General features: G+C 42.1%; 1 long non-coding RNA gene across 1 annotated transcript; it reads right to left on the bottom strand.

Moving 5' to 3' along the window:
- Window positions 1-9,556: 9,556 nt before the first annotated feature.
- Window positions 9,557-11,507, bottom strand: LOC129604199 (uncharacterized). Its single transcript, XR_008694889.1, has 3 exons — window positions 10,873-11,507; window positions 9,897-9,998; window positions 9,557-9,694 (listed from the first exon to the last, which is right to left on the bottom strand). It is a non-coding gene; the product is annotated as an uncharacterized LOC129604199 (long non-coding RNA).
- Between the last annotated feature and the right edge of the window lie 7,005 nt (window positions 11,508-18,512).

The following is an 18,512-nucleotide window of genomic DNA, read 5'->3' on the forward strand; positions in this document are numbered from 1 at the left end:
AACGATCTCTCTGATTCTACATTCTTCCCTTTTTAAACCCCTATTTATCTACTGTACATTTTCCACGTTATCCCACCCATGCTTCTTTTCCTTCTTTTTCCACTGTTATTGTCTCAATGTAAGGGGATCCTGCCCTTGGAGACACTCAGACTACTTAGTGTTGACTTCTAACCAGGCTTTCATAATGATGCCAGGCAGGTAACAAGGACTTCTAAATGTAATGTGCTGGCAGGCTGCCCACAAACCTATACAGCTAGTACAAAACAGGGACTGTCAGTAGCAATGCCCATGATGCACATACAAACAGTGGAAGAGTTTCACACATAAATCCACATTTGTTGTTTCTTTCCCTGTAACTAAAAAACAGTAACACATCTGTGATGACATCACGTGATGATTTCGCTTAAATTCACCCTGCAAATAAACTACGTCCTTCATAATGCCCTTTGAAAGTGCTGTATCAATGCCTGGGACAAACCTACATTTGTGGAAACTACTTAGTTTAGTAGCCTTCACTGATCTACTGTAGAGTCTAGTCTACTAATCTTTGTCCAGGGCAAATAACTCTGTTTCAAACACACAAAAAATATTCTAATGAGGAGCACATGAAAAACATTTTACTAGTTGATATACTAAAGCAAAGTGGATTTTAATAAGCACTGCACACAAGCCGGACAAAGGCACACATTGGCTATATACACAAACCCAGTGACCATGCTGAGTTGCTATAACTACAGCTTCATGTCAACAAAACATGTCCGCCTTTATGTGACATTTATATTCATCACAGTGAGAGGGGGAGAAAAAAAGTGAGAGAGACAGACAGATAGGGGAGTCTAATTGAAAGCAGCATGGGTTGTCATTGAGGAAACTAAATTAGAATATAAATGTTTTACCCAAACATGTATAAAAACAACCACAGTGAAACAATGACACCCTACTTTTCTTGGAATGCTCAGTGTCAAAACACTTCCAGTCACGATGAGCTGATTGATATTCATGAACTGCCTACGGTTCTATTCAGCGATGAATCTAAAAAGTAAGCTCTGTGCAGCACAGTTCTTTGATTTCAATAGGTTTGGGGTGGGCTGGGCTGGGGCAAACACAGAGCTGCTTACAACACAGACAAAATTCTTTTCACAAACCAAATAGTGTTAACTGATTATGTACATTTCCAATTTACTTACACATTTACAGGTACTCCCAACAGCAGGGGTAACACTGCTCCCTCATCGTTCACCTTCAACAGGACAGGCTCCAGAAGCTCAATAATGCTGAGTGCAGTACGGAACACAGCTGACAGGCCTGAGGACAAAGACTACATTTATACTATGAAGTACCTCAAATTTTTTATGGCGAAGTCCACTGAAATATCTGAATTCTGAGAGGGTGTGTGATGACTGGAGTTATTGTTGTATATACTAACAAGAAGTAGATAGTAATGTGATTGATGTAATGTGTGAAGTCCATGTGTAAATACCATGCAGAATGATGGCATCCCAGACAGCGAGGACAGAATCCCAGCAGGGTAGGGAAGTGAGGAGTGTAAAGAACCCTGGCATTACAAAATGGACTGATAAGACTCCCACGGATTCGTGCAGGAAGCACGAGAGTACAGACAGGGATCATTTCAGCTTACGCACAAAATCTCATCAAGATTTGTTTATTGTTAAGGTTCTGTCCAATAGACATTTCCTAACTTAAGGAAATGTCTTAACACACAACAAGCATTTTAATGTTTAGGGCATAGCATGCCAATGCACTAATGCACTATGTCTTCGTTTGGTTAAGACTGGAGTATACAGTACAAGCACAAAACTAACTTTGCTGAACATCTTAATTAGACAGAAAAGCTGACCTATGATCGGTAAAAGGCTTTTTCTATTGAGCTGACAATACGTGTTTTGGATAGCTTTCCCCTAAGACGTGCTGAAATGATGTGAAGTGTAATAATCCATTTAAAACACTTGACCAGCCAAATTATAGCATAGAATACATCTGTGCTTGCATGGATGTACTTAGTATTTAGAACAAAGGAAAATAAGAAAATAAGAATGCAACTGCAACTTGGTGGAAGAAGAAGAAGAAGAAGAAGAAGACGACTACTCACCACTGTTTGGTAGTAAGGTTATCATAACAGCTTTGCTTGTTAGCATGGAGACATATGTTACATGTTAGTTAGAACTAATTAGGCACAAATTAGACATACTGTACACAGCCTAAGCTGAGAGGAAAAGGTTTTGGTTATAAAACTAAGTCACAGTAAATCCTTACTTTACTAGGAATATGCTTTGAAACATACTGTAAGTCACAACCACAAGAACAGGAAGATACAAAAGAAGATGGGGTTGGGCAGAATGCACTGATATCAAGGTTCACACTCGTGCTGCTGTCCTAAGCTGCATATTTTAGGTTTCAGCTAAACCAAACTAATTATAATTTTGACCTGATGATAATTAATGAAATACTAACTAACCACTAAAACAGCCAAATAATAAATCCTACATATGTCCTGAGTTTGTCATTAAGACTGTTTTAGATTTCTCTATAACATTATTGTTCATTGAAATTTAATACATTTCAATCTTTCATAAGAGTATATTTTATACAGTATTTTCACGTGAGATATCTATGTCTATGATTTATGCTGTGAAAACAAATCATCCAAACATGAGTAATTCAAGTGCTTATATGTGCTACTTCTTTTGTGGCTATCACTTAGGGTCTAGCTAACTGCAGAGGATGACGTGAGCTGTACTACATGAACTTAACAGTAGGAATGGAGGAAAAAAGACTGTAGTCATGCATTCAGTAGTAAGCCTGAAGCCTAAGACACTGAATAGAAGAGGCCCAGCTGATGAGAGATACATTACACTGGCCTCTCTCTTGCAGATGATAATCATCACTTGGTCATATGTGGCCTCAAACACAAATGCAACCACAAAACAGAATACACTTTATTTCTTAGCATAACTCTTTTTTGTTGTATTTCTCTGTCAAACAATCCACTATAGACAAGCAATTACTTTTCAGTAGCCACTACTGTATCATCAATAACATGTAGTTTGCTTTTCTCAGTAAAAAAAAATCTTAGGATTTTATTCTGTACACTTACCATATGTTGATAGAGTTGTGGCTTCCTGTGTTTAAGAAACTCATCGAAAACCTTCACCTGATGCTGGAGCCTGAGAAGAGCAAAAATAACACCATTGCTTCTCTATAAATTCTGTGTTCACTTTGAGTTTGGATTAAACCATGAAATACAGGGCAACAGAAGCAAAAAAAGTATCTACTGTGTGTATACTGCTTTTTTGTTCAAATGCATTTCACACTTTCTTTAAAAAATGTTCTATGGTTCATTGATACTTGGTAATTCATACTTAGTAAGGCTGAGATCAAACAGCTCAGCCAGATATTTGGGGTTATCCAACAGGGCTGTCAGGGCACCGATTTATCAAATATCAATGTTTAACTTGGTACTGATCATCTGCAATAAAAATATCTAAAATGACTGATGACTTAACATAGAAAACAATGACAGTTTAAAAGTAGTGCTGTGCAGTGCTAGGCCCAATGAGAAACACTTTCAAAATACTGTACATTGCACAGCATTCTATGCCTGCCACCTGTAACTTGTCTTCTATATTTGACAGATTTAAAAGTCGAAGACAGGAAATTTACAAAGACAAATATACACACAAGACAAATGACTATAACAAGGGAGAAGTATTTTTTATATACTGAGAAGAGTTTGTTATGATTATTTGGGTCCTAGCAAAACTAAATCTTCTATCTTAAACTTATCAAACTTCTATCTGTTTTATATTACTTGGATTCCTTAACTTTAATTGTAAACTTGTAAAAGATACATTTTTTTACAAAACAGGAAGTGCTTGTGCAAATAGTTACTCTATTTTTACTAGTTCTTTGCTCCCATCCAGTGGTCACTCTATGTATTGCAGCAAATATCTCCGGCTAAAAACCATAATTGTTCTATATATAAAACTTGTGAATATTCTAAATATTATTGACTTTATATTCACTTCATGTATACTTAGATGCCTAATGTCACGATCTGTGTTTTTTGCTTCTCGTTTTATTTCTTGTTTCTGGCATTTATTCTGAAGGACTGTTTTCACTTAACCTTTTTTTAGTTTCCTGTTATGTTTTGGTAGTACTTCCGGTTTCTGTTTTCATCTGGTTAGTTCCTGTTTCACGTCCCGGTCTCATTACACACCTGTTATTAGTAATCACCAGCAGCATTTAACCACCACCTGTTACCTCAGTTATCCGCCAGATCGTTGTTAGTGAATCCATGTCTGCGCGTTCCAGCAATTATTCGTTCCGCTCATCTCGTCATCGACCCTGTTCCGTATGCCTGACCGCTGATTCTCGCCTGATCCCGACCGGTACTGCAACCCTGTTTGATTCTGTTGTTGAACCCTGCTTGCTAAGTGGACCTGACTAAGCCAGCTGATTCGAACACGTAAATCTGAGTCTTCTGTTATTGACCCGCGCCTGTTACCGGACCCGATTACGCCTGCTCCCTCTGTGCCTCTACCCCGTGCTTACCCGTGTATGACCTGGACTGTCTGTGACTTCGATTCCTGAATTAAAACCCTTTAATCTTACCATCTGTCTGCTGCCTTGACGCTGTGCGTTTGGGTCCTCTCTCTGCCGTTCCGTGACGGAACGATCTGGCCAAAATCGGACCCAGCCGGCTTCAAGGTTGATTCCCAGCTCGGGGTTGTTTTTTGCTTTTCGCGATTAGAGGAGGATTTCTGCCGTGAGTCATGGATTTTACATGCGCTGACTTACCCAGTGATCTCCGCACTTATTTTGGGATCCTGGCGGAGGATTACCGAAGGGCGTCCAACCCGGAAACCCAGCGGAGCGCTGTGGAAGTGGCGGTGTATACGATAGAGGACGAGGACAGCCTGCTCAAACGCCCCAGTGTCCGCCGCCTCTTTGAGCGAATGTGTGTGCGGCTCGAGGAGTTAGAGCGCACGGTCCGCACCACAACTGCTCCCACGTCGTTCTCCCGGATCACGCCAGCCTCGGTCGCACTACCGTTGTCCCCGGGTGCATCTGCTCCCCCTCCAGCACCAGGTCAGTCCGCAATCCCGATTTCAGTTTCTTTTTCCCAGCCCCGTCCGACCGTCGCTGCTGCACCAGCCTGCCCAGACCCAGTTTCCTCTCCGCTGAGAGGAATTCCTGCACACGTACGGTCCCCCATCTCATGCCCCCGTTCTTGCCCCAGAGTCACAGACAGCAGCAGTCCCAGTTTCGGTTTCAGTTCAGTCATGTCACGCTCAGAGCCCAGCTCAGCCATGTCACGCTCAGAGCCCAACTCAGCCATGTCACGCTCAGGTTCCAGTCCAGCCTTGTCACGCTCAGGTTCCAGTCCAGTCTTGTCACGCTCAGGTTCCAGTCCAGCCTTGTCACGCTCAGGTTCCAGTCCAGCCTTGTCACTCATTAGGTTCCAGTCCAGTCGAGTCACGCTCAGATTCCAGTCCAGTCATGTCGTACCCAGGCTTCACCCCAGTCATGTTGCGCTCACGCTTCAGTTCTGTCAAGTCGCGCTCAGGTTCCGGCCTTGTCCCAGCCAGGTGGCACCACATGCCAGACGAGCTCAATTCTTGTCCGGTCAGGCCCGACGTCTACAGTACTAAGTCGAGCTCGGCAGCTGCAAGCAGCACTGCCGGCTCCGGAGAGGACGCCGTCCCAGTCCCTGTTGGCTCCAGAAAGGATGCCATTCCTGTTCCTGTCGGCTCCAGTGAGGACGCCGTACTAGTTCCTGTTCCTGTCGGCTCCAGTGAGGACGCCGTACTAGTTCCTGTTCCTGTCGGCTCCAGTGAGGACGCCGTACTAGTTCCTGTTCCTGTCGGCTCCAGTGAGGACGCCGTTCTAGTTCTTGTTTCTGTCGGCTCCACGGAGGACGCCGTTCCTGTTCCTGTCGGGCTCGGAGAGGCCGTCCCTGCCGCAGGTCCCGCCGATCTCCAGGAGGAGTTCGCGCCTGCCTCAGTTCCCGTCGACCTCCAGGAGGAGGTCACGCCTGCCGCAGTTTCCGCCGACCTCCCGGAGGAGGTCGTGCCTGATGCGGTTCCCGCCGACCCGGCTCTGGCTCCACATCTGTCTTCGTCGCTGGTTCCACGTCGGTTCTCGTCTGCCGGACTGGTGGCCTCGCCCTCGGCACCTCCTGCCAGTTGGGTGGCCCTGCCTCCTGCGGTGCCGTCCGCCTCGGCTCCGCCGTCGTCATAGCCGCTCGCCTGGGGAACGTCCCCTCCTGCCACGACGATGGCGTGGCTTCGGCCGTCATCGTCCGCCCCGATCCTGGGATCCTCGGATCATCTCCGTCGGGAGGAGGCTGGACTTGGCTCCGCCATCCCGGACTCCGCCAGCCTTGCTCTTGGGCATGGAGAGTGCCGTCTCGGCCGTGCGACCAAGCCTCTCCTCGCCACCACCCTCCGTGAGGGAATATCTGGACTTTGTGTTTTTCCCTGTCATGGACTTCACCCTCGTGGACTCCAATTCCTGCCCTGTGTAATGACCTTGTTGTGTTTTGTTTCAACCCTCCTCCGGTCCTCCCTCCGCGCACCCTGCTTGTTTGCTTTGAAGGGGAGGGATTCGGTCCCTCCTCCTGAGACCACCCTCCACCCGCCCTGGTTGGGGGGTTCCCGTGGGCGTCGTGGAAGACGCCCTAGGGGGAGGGGTACTGTCACGATCTGTGCTTTTTTCTTCTCGTTTTATTTCTTGTTTCTGGCATTTATTCTGAAGGACTCTGTTTTCACTTATCCTGTTTTAGTTTCCTGTTATGTTTTGGTAGTACTTCCGGTTTCTGTTTTCATCTGGTTAGTTCCCGTTTCACGTCCCGGTGTCATTACACACCTGTCTGTTATTAGTAATCACCACCAGCATTTAACTACCACCTGTTACCTCAGTTATCCGCCATATCATTGTTAGTGAATCCATGTCTGCGCGTTCCAGCAATTATTCGTTCTGCTCATCTCGTCATCGACCCTGTTCCGTATGCCTGACCGCTGATTCTCGCCTGATCCCGACCGGTACTGTAACCCTGTTTGATTCTGTTGTTGAACCCTGCTTGCTAACTGGACCTGACTAATCCAGCTGATTCGAACACGTAAATCTGAGTCTTCTGTTATTGACCCGCGCCTGTTACCGGACCCGATTACGCCTGCTCCCTCTGTGCCTCTACCCCGTGCTTACTGTCGTGGACTGTCTGTGACTTTGATTCCTGTATTAAAACCCTTTAATCGTACCATCTGTCTGCTGCCTTGGCGCTGTGCATTTGAGTCCTCTCTCTGCCGTTCCGTGACACCTAATAAGCCTCAGGTCTCATTGGCCCATTCATGGGACTACAGTGACCACATGCATGCTTAAAAAAGCAGGTGTAAAAAATCAGATTACTTGTACTGTAAATTACATTTACTGGTACATATGGAAAAATCAGGTGTAATGCAGCGAAAACTATCTCAAAAACGGGTGAAAAGACAATCATGCCTTCACACGTGTAAACCTTGTGTCATGTTCAGAAAAAACATACAGATATACAGAAGAAATATTGGACATTTACACCTACACACAATTTTGAGCTGTCTTTTTATATTTAGGTAATAAATGTAAACTAAAAAAAGTAATTTCTTGAGAAATTACATGAGAGAGCTGATCTGCTGCCGCAACGATGACAAACGCTGATTAAGCTGCTGATGTCAAAAAGTTGACCACGTCCAAAAGTTGACTAGGGCAAAACGATGAAAACGAGAAAACATTGACAAAGATTAAAACGATGACAAAAGATGGCAATTAAAAAGATGATTAAAAAAATGACCAAGGTTATACTAAGACAAGATTAAAAGTATGACAATGATTCAAAAGTTGACCAAGGTAAAAAGATGTCCAAGATTAAAAAGTCTTTAAATAATCATATTTAACCATTCAAAGGCAAAAACAGTGCAGTTAAAGCTAATAAATTGCATTGGTGCTTTTATTTTGAAAGGACCTAGAGGACGCATGTGTGGGTAATTACTAAACGGTTAATCTATCTTTAAATAGTCATAATCACCCATCTAAAAGCACAAATATTGCTAATAAAGGAGACTGATCATACTTTTCATTCTAAAAAATATTGGACTTTAATGTCTCAGTAAGGTCTCTGTAATTTTCATCCCATAAAACCCTTTAGATCGTCCACACTGCCCCTGTCAATGTGTGGTTTTCACTCTCCATCAGCAAACGCTGTGTTTTCTGGGCGTGTCGCAAGCGAAGCTGCTCAACACACCTCTGTGCGGAAGCGCATACCTTTTTTGTTGTTGTTTTTTTTTAAAAATTGGCTCCATGGATACGAGCCACCGCACGGTTACGATACAATAGGTGGCAGTAGTGCGACATTGAGAACGCAATCCACCGCAATCCTCCACAGAAGAAGAAGACCCACTACAGGACTGCACGACATTAGTCAGCTGGTTCGTAGCTTAGTGGAACCATACGTCTACGATCCCCAATCTGACCCTGAAGCTGAAGAGGAGGCTGTTGAAGTCGTCTCATTTCAGCTGATGCAAGATGCGTCTCATTGGTAATGTCGCATTTACTTAAATTTAATTGATTTATGTAATTTGCAAAGCGACTAGCGGTTGCTAATGCGTATGCTAAATGGCCTGTGCAGCTTCAATATTCACAACACGACTTACCTGGAAAACTCTCGTTAATAGAAAACACTACTTTAGCTTACATTATACAAATAAATAAGTTTGAGAGCATAGCTGAAATAATATAAATACATTTTACATTTACACATTTCACTGTTTTTGTCTTACTTGTGCTGCTGCTCTGACATAATTTTATTTAAAAAATGTGCATTAATATTTAGAGCAATCACTGCATGACCTTCCTGGGAACAAAAAGCATTGGTTCAAATTATATATTGACCTAACGTAATTTTACTGCTTTTAATTATGTTTTTTGTCATTCTTGATAAATATGACAGTAATATGTCTCTGTATCTAAAGTTGTTACAGGTATCTAGTCTACAGAGGCTAGTGAGCTGGTGCTGAGGATTCCTGGGGTGTAGAATCTGAGTTGCCATCTCTTCATGCTTGGGTTGTAGATGAAGGCAGTTTCCTGATGGATAAAACACTAAAACACTCATAGTATGATTGATGTAGACCACCTGTGGAATAACTCCTTTACCATTTGAGTAAAAATGTGTTTTTTGTGAGAGCAATACTCATTAAGAATTTTTTAAAAATTTATATATAATTTATATGCTTTTTATTTATGGCCGCTTCAACTTTATAGCTTACCATATTAGAAAGAGAAAAACATGTAATTACAATACTATGATTTCCTGATTAAAATCGTTTTCCCCTCAGAAACAGAGTTCAGTGAAATACGTAATAGTTAAAGCCAACTTTATTGTCAACCAAAAAAATGCACCACTACGCCAAAGCTAGAACAAACTGTTACCTTCACACTTCAATGTGCAATGTATAGGTTGCTGAGTTAATTAAGAAGTCTGGGGGTTTGAGGACAGAAGCTTTTGCAGGGCCTTGCAGCCGAAATGCATGAAAGTAGGGTAAACAGGGAGATGTGGTGGTCCTTGTTCTCATCGCTATTTGGAAGACTGAGCGGAAGCAGTCCTCTACCAGATGGAAGCTGTGGCTGTCCTCACCATCACCTCATCAAAACAAAAAGGTGCAATCAGAATTGTAGAACACACAATACCAGACAAAAAATTAAACCAAACAAGAGGACAGGCCTGTCTGTGCTAAAACAACAGATAAACAGTTGTTACAATTCAAATATAAAATCTAAACAGAATATACCAATTAAAATCTTCTATTGCCTATCTTACTGTTGGTACATACAAACTTACATACCTTTACTCCTGAGCTGGGCAGCAGATGTCCGTGTACCAACAGTCTGCAGTGATTTCTCTGTTTGACAGCCTCCTTGCATGTGGGTAACTGGGATGTGCCCCCCTACAGTATAGAAAAGACTGTTACATTTACTGTAAATTGTATTGGTCCTACAAATATAATGGCTATGGTACAGGCTATAGGTAACTGACCAGATAAGCAGCAGGTATTGTAGAGATGTGACTAATTAGCAACTAAGCTTGCAAGAACACAGTAATCATTCCAACTAATCATGTTAGAATTTGATAGAACAACGACTTAACCCCAAATCACAAGTTGATTTAGGCTGTGACACAGGACGAGGTAATAACAAACATAACCGCGTTCATCTGCAGTTTGTTTTTGTAGCGATCGACCAGCTGTAGCTCTAAAGTGCAAAGGCCTAAAGGCATGCTAACGGCTAACGCAACACAAAGAGGAGCGGCACAGGTGTGTGACTGCGTCAACTCAGTAGCACATTTGAATGGGACAAAGGCTCGGTTGACTCACTGTAGCCGTTAGCAACGCTAGCGATTTGCTTGTCTCACATGTGGGTTACTACATTTTAAACAGACCCAACTAACATATTTAGATATAACAAGTATCAAGCACAAATTACTACAGCGAGCTACATCCACCGCTTCCTGTCTGTCGCCGCTGGAAGGGCGCTAACATCAGCTGTTCCCCGCAGGTGTATGAGATTACAGAAAAAGGACAGACGCTAGACCCACCGCTCCCTGCCTGTAGCCGCTCGATGCCGTTAGTCATTAGCTTTTCTCCACACAGGTGTGTGGCTGCAGGAGCCCACATGAGCACATTTGAAGGGGACAAAGGCTCGGTCGACTGGCTGTAGCCGTTAGCATAGCTAGCTAGTAACTTGCCTCACACATAGGTTACTACATTTTTAAACGGACAAACTAACATTTTAAAACATTATAAATATCAAGCATGTACTTACTTCAGTGAGTGGATGACGGACTTTAGGAATAGGTCCTTTTTTTCCAACAGGAGCCGTGAAACAAATCCAGCATTGTACGCACCCTTGTTTGAAATGCACATACATATAAATGCTGAGGCAGTGTTTCTGGCACCGGTCCGTTAAAAATAAAAGTGACCCACAAATCCTCACTTGTCGATCCCTTGTTAAAGTGAATAGACTTTGGTGTTGGTTAGAACACCCAAGAACCGAACTATTTCTATGGGAGGACTTGAACGCTGCCGTGCTTGTCTGTTCACGGTGAGTGAGAGGGGGGAAATGGCGGAAGTCCAGTTTTGGTTCGGGATCATTGTGGGGGTTGTGGTTCAGGATTTACAGGGAGGACTTCCGACCAAGGTGACGACAACTGGGACCCGGTCTCAGAATAGGTTGTGGTCTGTTTTCATTGGGTGAGAAAATTTACGTTTTCAAAATGTGAAAAAAGCAGGAAATGCATTTCTACCGTGCTCAGTGTGTGTATATGTGACCCATAGAGTCATAGGAACGCTCCAAAATGTCTAGAAAAGTGAATTTTGCATGATATGAGCCCTTTAAAGCTAATTATTTGGCTTAGTGCTTTTATTTTAAAAGGATTTAGAGGACGTGTGTGCTAAAACCACGACAATTGCAACTGTGCTCTTAGGGTGTATTGAGCTGTTTTACAGTAGCTTGGCATCAGAACATGACCATTATAAGCTGTAAAGTTAGAAACCAATGCAGAAACACTAAAACATCCTTTTGGAGCTTTTCAGGCCATAAGAACACTAGTTTAAACCATGACACGACCATTATAAGTTGTATTGTTAAAAAACCAATGCAGAAACACTAAAACATCGTTTTGGAACTTTTCAGGCCACAAGAACACTAGTTTAAACTGCGGCATTTGCAACTGTGCTTTAAGGGTGTAGTGAGTGAGCTGTGTTACAGTAGTTTGGCATCAGAACATGACCATTATGAGCTGTAATGTTAGAAACCACTGCAGAAACACTAAAATATTGGTTTGGAGCTTTTCAGGCCATAAGAACACTAGTTTAAACCATTACAATTGCAACTGTGCTTTTGGGGTGTATTGAGCTATTTACAATAGTTTGGCATCGAAGATGACCAATATAATCTGTAATGTTAGAAACCAATGCAGAAACACTAAAACATCGTTTTGGAACTTTTCAGGCCATAAGAACACTAGTTTAAACCACGGCACGACCATTATAAGCTGTAATGTGAGAAACCAATGCAGAAACACTAAAACATCGTTTTGGAGCTTTTCAGGCCATAAGGACACTAGTTTAAATCACGGCATTTGCAACTGTGCTTTTAGGGTGTATTCAGCTTTCTTACAGTAGCTTGGCATCAGAACATGACTATTATAGGCTATAATGTTAGAAACCAATGCAGAAGCACTAAAACATCGTTTTGGAGCTTTTCAGGCCATAAGACCACTAGTTTAAACCACGGCATGACCATTATAAGCTGTAATGTTAGAAACCAATGCAGAAACACTAAAACATCCTTTTGGAGCTTTTCAGGCCATAAGAACACTAGTTTAAAACACGGCACAACCATTATATGCTGTAATGTTAGAAATCCATGCAGAAACACTCAAACATCTTCTTGGAGCTTTTCAGGCAATAAGAACACTAGTTTAAACTACAGCATTTGCAACTGTGCTTTTAGGGTGTAGTGAGCTGTTTTAAAGTAGCTTGGCATCAGAACATGATCATTATAAGCTGTAATGTTAGAAACCAATGCAGAAACACTAAAACATAGTTTTGGAACTTTTTAGGCCATAAGAACACTAGTTTAAACCACAGCATTTGCAACTGTGCTTTTAGGGTGTAGTGAGCTGTTTTACAGTAGCTTGGCATCAGAACATGACTATTATAAGCTGTAATGTTAAAAAACCAATGCAAAAACATTAAAACATCGGTTTGGAGATTTTCAGGCCATAAGAACACTAGTTTAAACCACGGCACGACCATTATAAGGTGTAATTTTAGAAACCAATGCAGAAACAATAAAAGGTCGGTTTGGAGATTTTCAGGCCATAAGAACACTAGTTTAAACCACGGTACGACCATGATAAGCTGTAATGTTAGAAACCAATGCAGAAACACTACAGCATTGGTTTGGAGCTTTTGAGGCCTTAAGAACACTAGTTTAAACCACGACAATTGCAACTGTGCTTTTAGGGTGTATTGAGCTGTTTTACAGTAGCTTGGCATCAAAACATTACCATTATAAGCTGTAATGTTAGAAACCACTGCAGAAACACTAAAATATTGCTTTGGAGCTTTTCAGGCCATAAGAACACTAGTTTAAACCACTACAATTGCAACTGTGCTTTTGGGGTGTATTGAGCTATTTACAATAGTTTGGCATCAGAAGATGACCATTATAAGCTGTGATGTTAGAAATCAATGCAGGAACACTAAAACATCGATTTGGAGCTTTTCAGGCCATAAGAACACTAGTTTAAACCATGGCACGATCATTATAAGCTGTAATGTGAGAAACCAATGCAGAAACAGTAAAACATCGTTTTGGAGCTTTTCAGGCCATAAGAACACTAAAATAAACCATGGCAATTGCAACTGTGCTTTTAGGGTGTATTTAGCTGTTTTAAAGTAGCTTGGCATCAGAACATGACCATTATAAGCTGTAATGTTAGAAATCAATGCAGAAAAACTAAGACATCATTTTGGAGCTTTTTTAGGCCATAAGAACATAAATCACAGTACGACCATAATAAGTTGTAATTTTTGGCGTGTCTGGCCAGAGCAGTGTGTGTTGGAATGGAGGTCGTAGACCTGTAAGGGTTTTAGGCTGCACTAGATTATTTTCTGTCCAGGAACCTCCACTTCTTGCTGACAAGGCAAGAGCAATTCAAAGTCATGTTGTTCAAAAAGTGAGTCGAAAATTCTGCTTAAAGAGGAAGTCAATGTGCAACATGGCATGTGGTTATCGCGTTTGCTTCACACGCAAAAGGTCTCTTGTTTGATGCCAGGCAGAAAAAGGTAAGTTTTTCTTTCAACTTTCTCAATGCAGGGGCAATTTTTATGCCACTGTAGCCACGTTAAAAATATCTATATCGTAGAAACGCATGACACATGATCTGTTGATTCTTCTAAAAAGCAACAAATCAAACGTGAGGAGATGGTTGCGTTTTGCATCTCAGAGTTTGGACATCTGTTGCTGAAACCTGGGATGGACTGAAGGATGCAGATCTTCAGTCTAACACTCTCCCGCCTGATATCCTCCAGCAAAAAAGAGGTACTTTGAGGATTGCTGCTTTTGACCACCACAGCTGTTATTTATAAAACGAAAATCAATTCATGCGAAGGGATGACAAACACTCCCCATCAGGGAATCGAACCCTGGTCTTCCGAGTGAAAACCGGAGATACTGGCCACTATACTAACGATGACCAAATTCGCCATCTTGTGGTCTGGAGATCACCAAGTCACACGTGACACACAATTTTTGAGTGGAATTTTACCTCCAAAAAAGCAAGTTTGTGCTTCAAGGATTTAGCAAAGTGACCAAAAACCCTTGGAGGTTCCGCTTTAGCTCCATTGATTCACATGTACCCATGGAAAGCATGGTCGGCATATGCAACAAGTTTTTTTAGAACGCTCCTTCCTCAACAACTGTCTCTCTTGGCTTTGTGAGGTTTCTGTATTGTAGTGGTTATCACGTTTACCTCACACGCAAAAGGCCCCTGATTCGAAACGAGGCAGAAACTTTAAAGTAATGTTTTGTTCGATGTAGATAATCAATGTGTGTGACAGTCCATGAGCGTTCACAAGATGGCCAGTCGGAACTGCATTTCCTGTGAAAGTCCCAGGATATGGCAAAGTGCACTGGCAAGTCTATGTTCACTAAAGGACTGTCCTGTCAACATTCCAAAAAGACAGGCTATCATTGGTTGCTTTTCACTTTTAAACGCACCTGAACACAAAATGCTGACCTGGCAGGACTCCAAGGCTCCTAGAGACACTGCAGAGGAGGGCTGTCAATGGCTCCACTTTTTGCTAGCATGCTCTGGCGCACTAATTTGGACTTGAGAAGGAATTATACTTAAGGGGGCAAAAGGGTCTTGAGAAGAGAGCAGTCAGCTGTTGCAGCAATCTTGGGTGGTTGCCATTGTTGGTGTGTCTGGCCAGAGCGGTGTGTGTTGGAATGGAGGTCGTAGACCTGTTAGGGTTTTAGGCTGCACTAGATCATTTTCTGTCCAGGGACCTCCACGTCTTGCTGACAAGGCAAGAGCAATTCAAAGTCATGTTGTTCAAAAAGTGAGTCAAAGATTCTGCTTAAAGAGGAAGTCAATGTGCAACATGGCATGGGTTTCTGTCATGTAGTGGTTATCACGTTTGCTTCCGGCCAGTGCCGGATCCATTAGGGCTTTGTCTGTCAATTTGGGAACACATGCAATTAGTCATCTTGGTTGAGATTTGAATGCCACACACACTTCTGACAGATATGTATGATCTGTATAGGACCTTAAGGTATGTATGAAGACCTTAAGAGTAATGGGTGTGTTCAGTCATTTGTGCCTAGTATTAGCTACAAGTTAAAAGTTGACCACTCAAATTGCTCTTTCTGTGATCAAATGTTACACTTTGATGTATAATCATAGGTCAAAAGGTTGGAAAAAGTCTTGTGGTGTTGAAAAGATGAGGAGATGGACAACTGAAATCCTATGTAGGGTCTATCAGGTTTTTTCCTGATAACCACCACAGAGAGATGAATGATTTCTCTGAAAGCTGGAATTTGCTAGAATCTCAAGGTTGATGGTGTGGAGGCTTGTCAATTGCAAGTGGCTTCAAGGCTAGACAGTGGAATAAGCATACAGGTAGTGCATGTTAAAAAGTTAGCAGAGGATGGTTTCAATCCATCAACCTCTGGGTTATGGGCCCAGCACGCTTCCACTGCGCCACTCTGCTGAAACCCACCCTAGATGGGACCCTAACCCACAATCCCTGGCTTAGGAGGCCATTGTCATAAAAGTTAAAATATTATAAAACATTTTTCTATTTCCCCCCCCCAAAAAAATAGTTCAGTGAAACAGCAATAGTCAAAGCCAACTTTATTGTCAACCAATGCACCAGCACTATAATGCTGGATAAGTTACCTTCACAGTTCAATGTATAGAGAATAGAATAGTAGATTAATGAAATGTCCAATATTTCCTATGTATCTCCCAACCTTCACAAATGTAAACAATAAAGAGAGGTAGTTAGATCAGTTTTAATGGTGTTTGGAGCAAACACGTTTTCAACTTAGTTTTTATAGTGCTGTTTTTTTTAATCTGGCATGGCATGAATGACCTCCTTTCTGTCAGGTTGCTCAAATTGTGCTCAGAGGGCCGGTGGGACAGGAATGTTAATAAGGTCCTTCATATAATGACCTGGGTCCAGCAGGAATTTATAGAAGATGGTCTCCATCAGCTTTTCCACATAATCTGCACCATAACACTACAATTACAAATTACCCGTCAACAGACTAAAATATCAAAATAAGTTGACCAACTGCATACAGACTGCTGCTGACAAACTGCTTCTTCAACCTCAAGCCCAGTAATAATTTTCAAAACAGACAGAGGTGATATGGTGTCCGCACACAAATAAGCATTCAGGCAGCGGTGCCGGCACCGGGCTATTTACAAGTAAATAACATAAAGTTCCCCTTTCTTGCTCCACTGGTAAAATGAAAAGGCTGCGATGCTGCTTGGAACAACCAACAACAGAGCACTTTCTGAACCCTAATGGCCTCATGTCAGTTTGTGTCACAGTGAGTGACTTCTTCTTTTGTCTTTTAAATGGCGGGTGGCAACCAACTGAAAGGTGCATTACCCCCACCTACTATGCTAGAGTGCACAGTGAGTGACTGAAACACAATGTTGCAGGTACATTTAGAGGTCCAGGTTTGTCTGGGCGGGGCCGAAGCTGGTTCTGTGAGTGGTCAATAGAATGCAAACGTACATAGTCCGCCAAATTAGAAACAATGGTTCTGGTTCTGCTGACAGCATGAATATTGCACAAGTAAGCTTCACTTCAAAGCACATTTCAGATTATTCTTTGAAGTATCCATGCAAAGATCTGGGATAACTTGGCCTTCGGCACTTATCTTTAGGTTCATCTTTGCGAGACAGCTCAGGTGAACTGCAATTTTCCATTGTTCTGAAGATTCAAAACATTTAAAATTGAGGTAATGCAACTGCATTGGCTGTGACTTGAATACCAGTGAACGGCTTGGAAGGCAGGTGTGGCCTCGTGGTCATTTCTTGGGTTTTACAGTGAAAATGGGACCATTGCCTGTGTAAGTCTGGACCATTTTAGCTTAAAGTATCTCATTTCTCAACAGTTTGGTTCTACCACCACACAGGTTGGAATGTCGGCTGCTCATTATAACCTTTGTCTGTCAATTTGGAAACACATGCAATTAGTCATCTTGGTTGAGATTTGAATGCCACACACACTTCTGACAGATATGCATGATTCTCTTGAAAATGTTGAGAGTGCAATATGTACGGCTTTGAGGTGAGCAGTACAGAATAATACAGGAAAGGATCTTGAACATTTCCAAACGCATTAACGTACAATCACGAGTAATACTTTGAATGTCTTAATAATGTTTAAAGAACAATGTTGCATATGCCGCAGAAAAGTCAAAGACGCTTTGCCCCTTCAGGTTTTCCGTCCCCAAAAGGCTAAAAGAAGCAAACAATTATTTCTTATATTCTACAAGTGCGACCTTAACGCTGTGCCTTAGACCACTTGGCCATCCTGACTGAAAATTTTTAAATTCCTTCTTCCACAGCTCAAGAGACATTGTTACAACTAATTTGTTCTGTCATCCTCAAAAACAAGCTTTAAAAACACCACATATTGTGAACGTCTTAATAATGTTTAAAAAATAATGTTGCCGAGAGACTGCAACCTTAACGCAGCGCCTTAGACCGCTCAGCCATCCTGAAAACTTTCCAATTTCCTTGTTCCACAGCTCAAGAGACATTGTTACAACCAATTTGTCACAACTAATATTGTGAATGTCTTAATAATGTGTCAAGAATACTGTTGTTTATGCCTCAGAAAAGTCAAGGTATTCCGTCCCCAAAAGGCTAAAAGAAGCAAACAATCATTTCTTATATTCTAAGAAGTAGCAAGAAAGATGGCATATCCAAATAGATTGTCAAAAGAGGAATTTGAAGCCCTGTCATCAGAGGAGACTGGAGTTTGTACACAGCAACTAAGACTAGTAGGCCACCCTGACTGGAAAAGCTCTATTTTGCTATTTTATGGGACAACACACAGTGTTACACATAATCTGTTCTTTCCTACTGTAAAGACATCACAATTATCAGTATGAATGGCATGAATGAGACCTAAAATGACTTTATTTGTGTCTCAGTAGGCTCAATTACAGAATTCTTCTCTAGCATATAGTCTGTGCCTAAGTGGCATCAAATAGAAATAAGGATTTGTGACATTCCTATGTCTATTTGTGTAATGAGCTTTATTGTTGATGCGCTAACACAGGTCCTTTCGCTTCTGATTCGCATACATCCGCGTACCTCTGTGCACTGCCGATATACACATACCAATGACACTTGGTTAATCCGC

This window comes from Betta splendens, chromosome 6, assembly GCF_900634795.4.
Source record: "Betta splendens chromosome 6, fBetSpl5.4, whole genome shotgun sequence".
Lineage (NCBI taxonomy): Eukaryota > Metazoa > Chordata > Actinopteri > Anabantiformes > Osphronemidae > Betta > Betta splendens.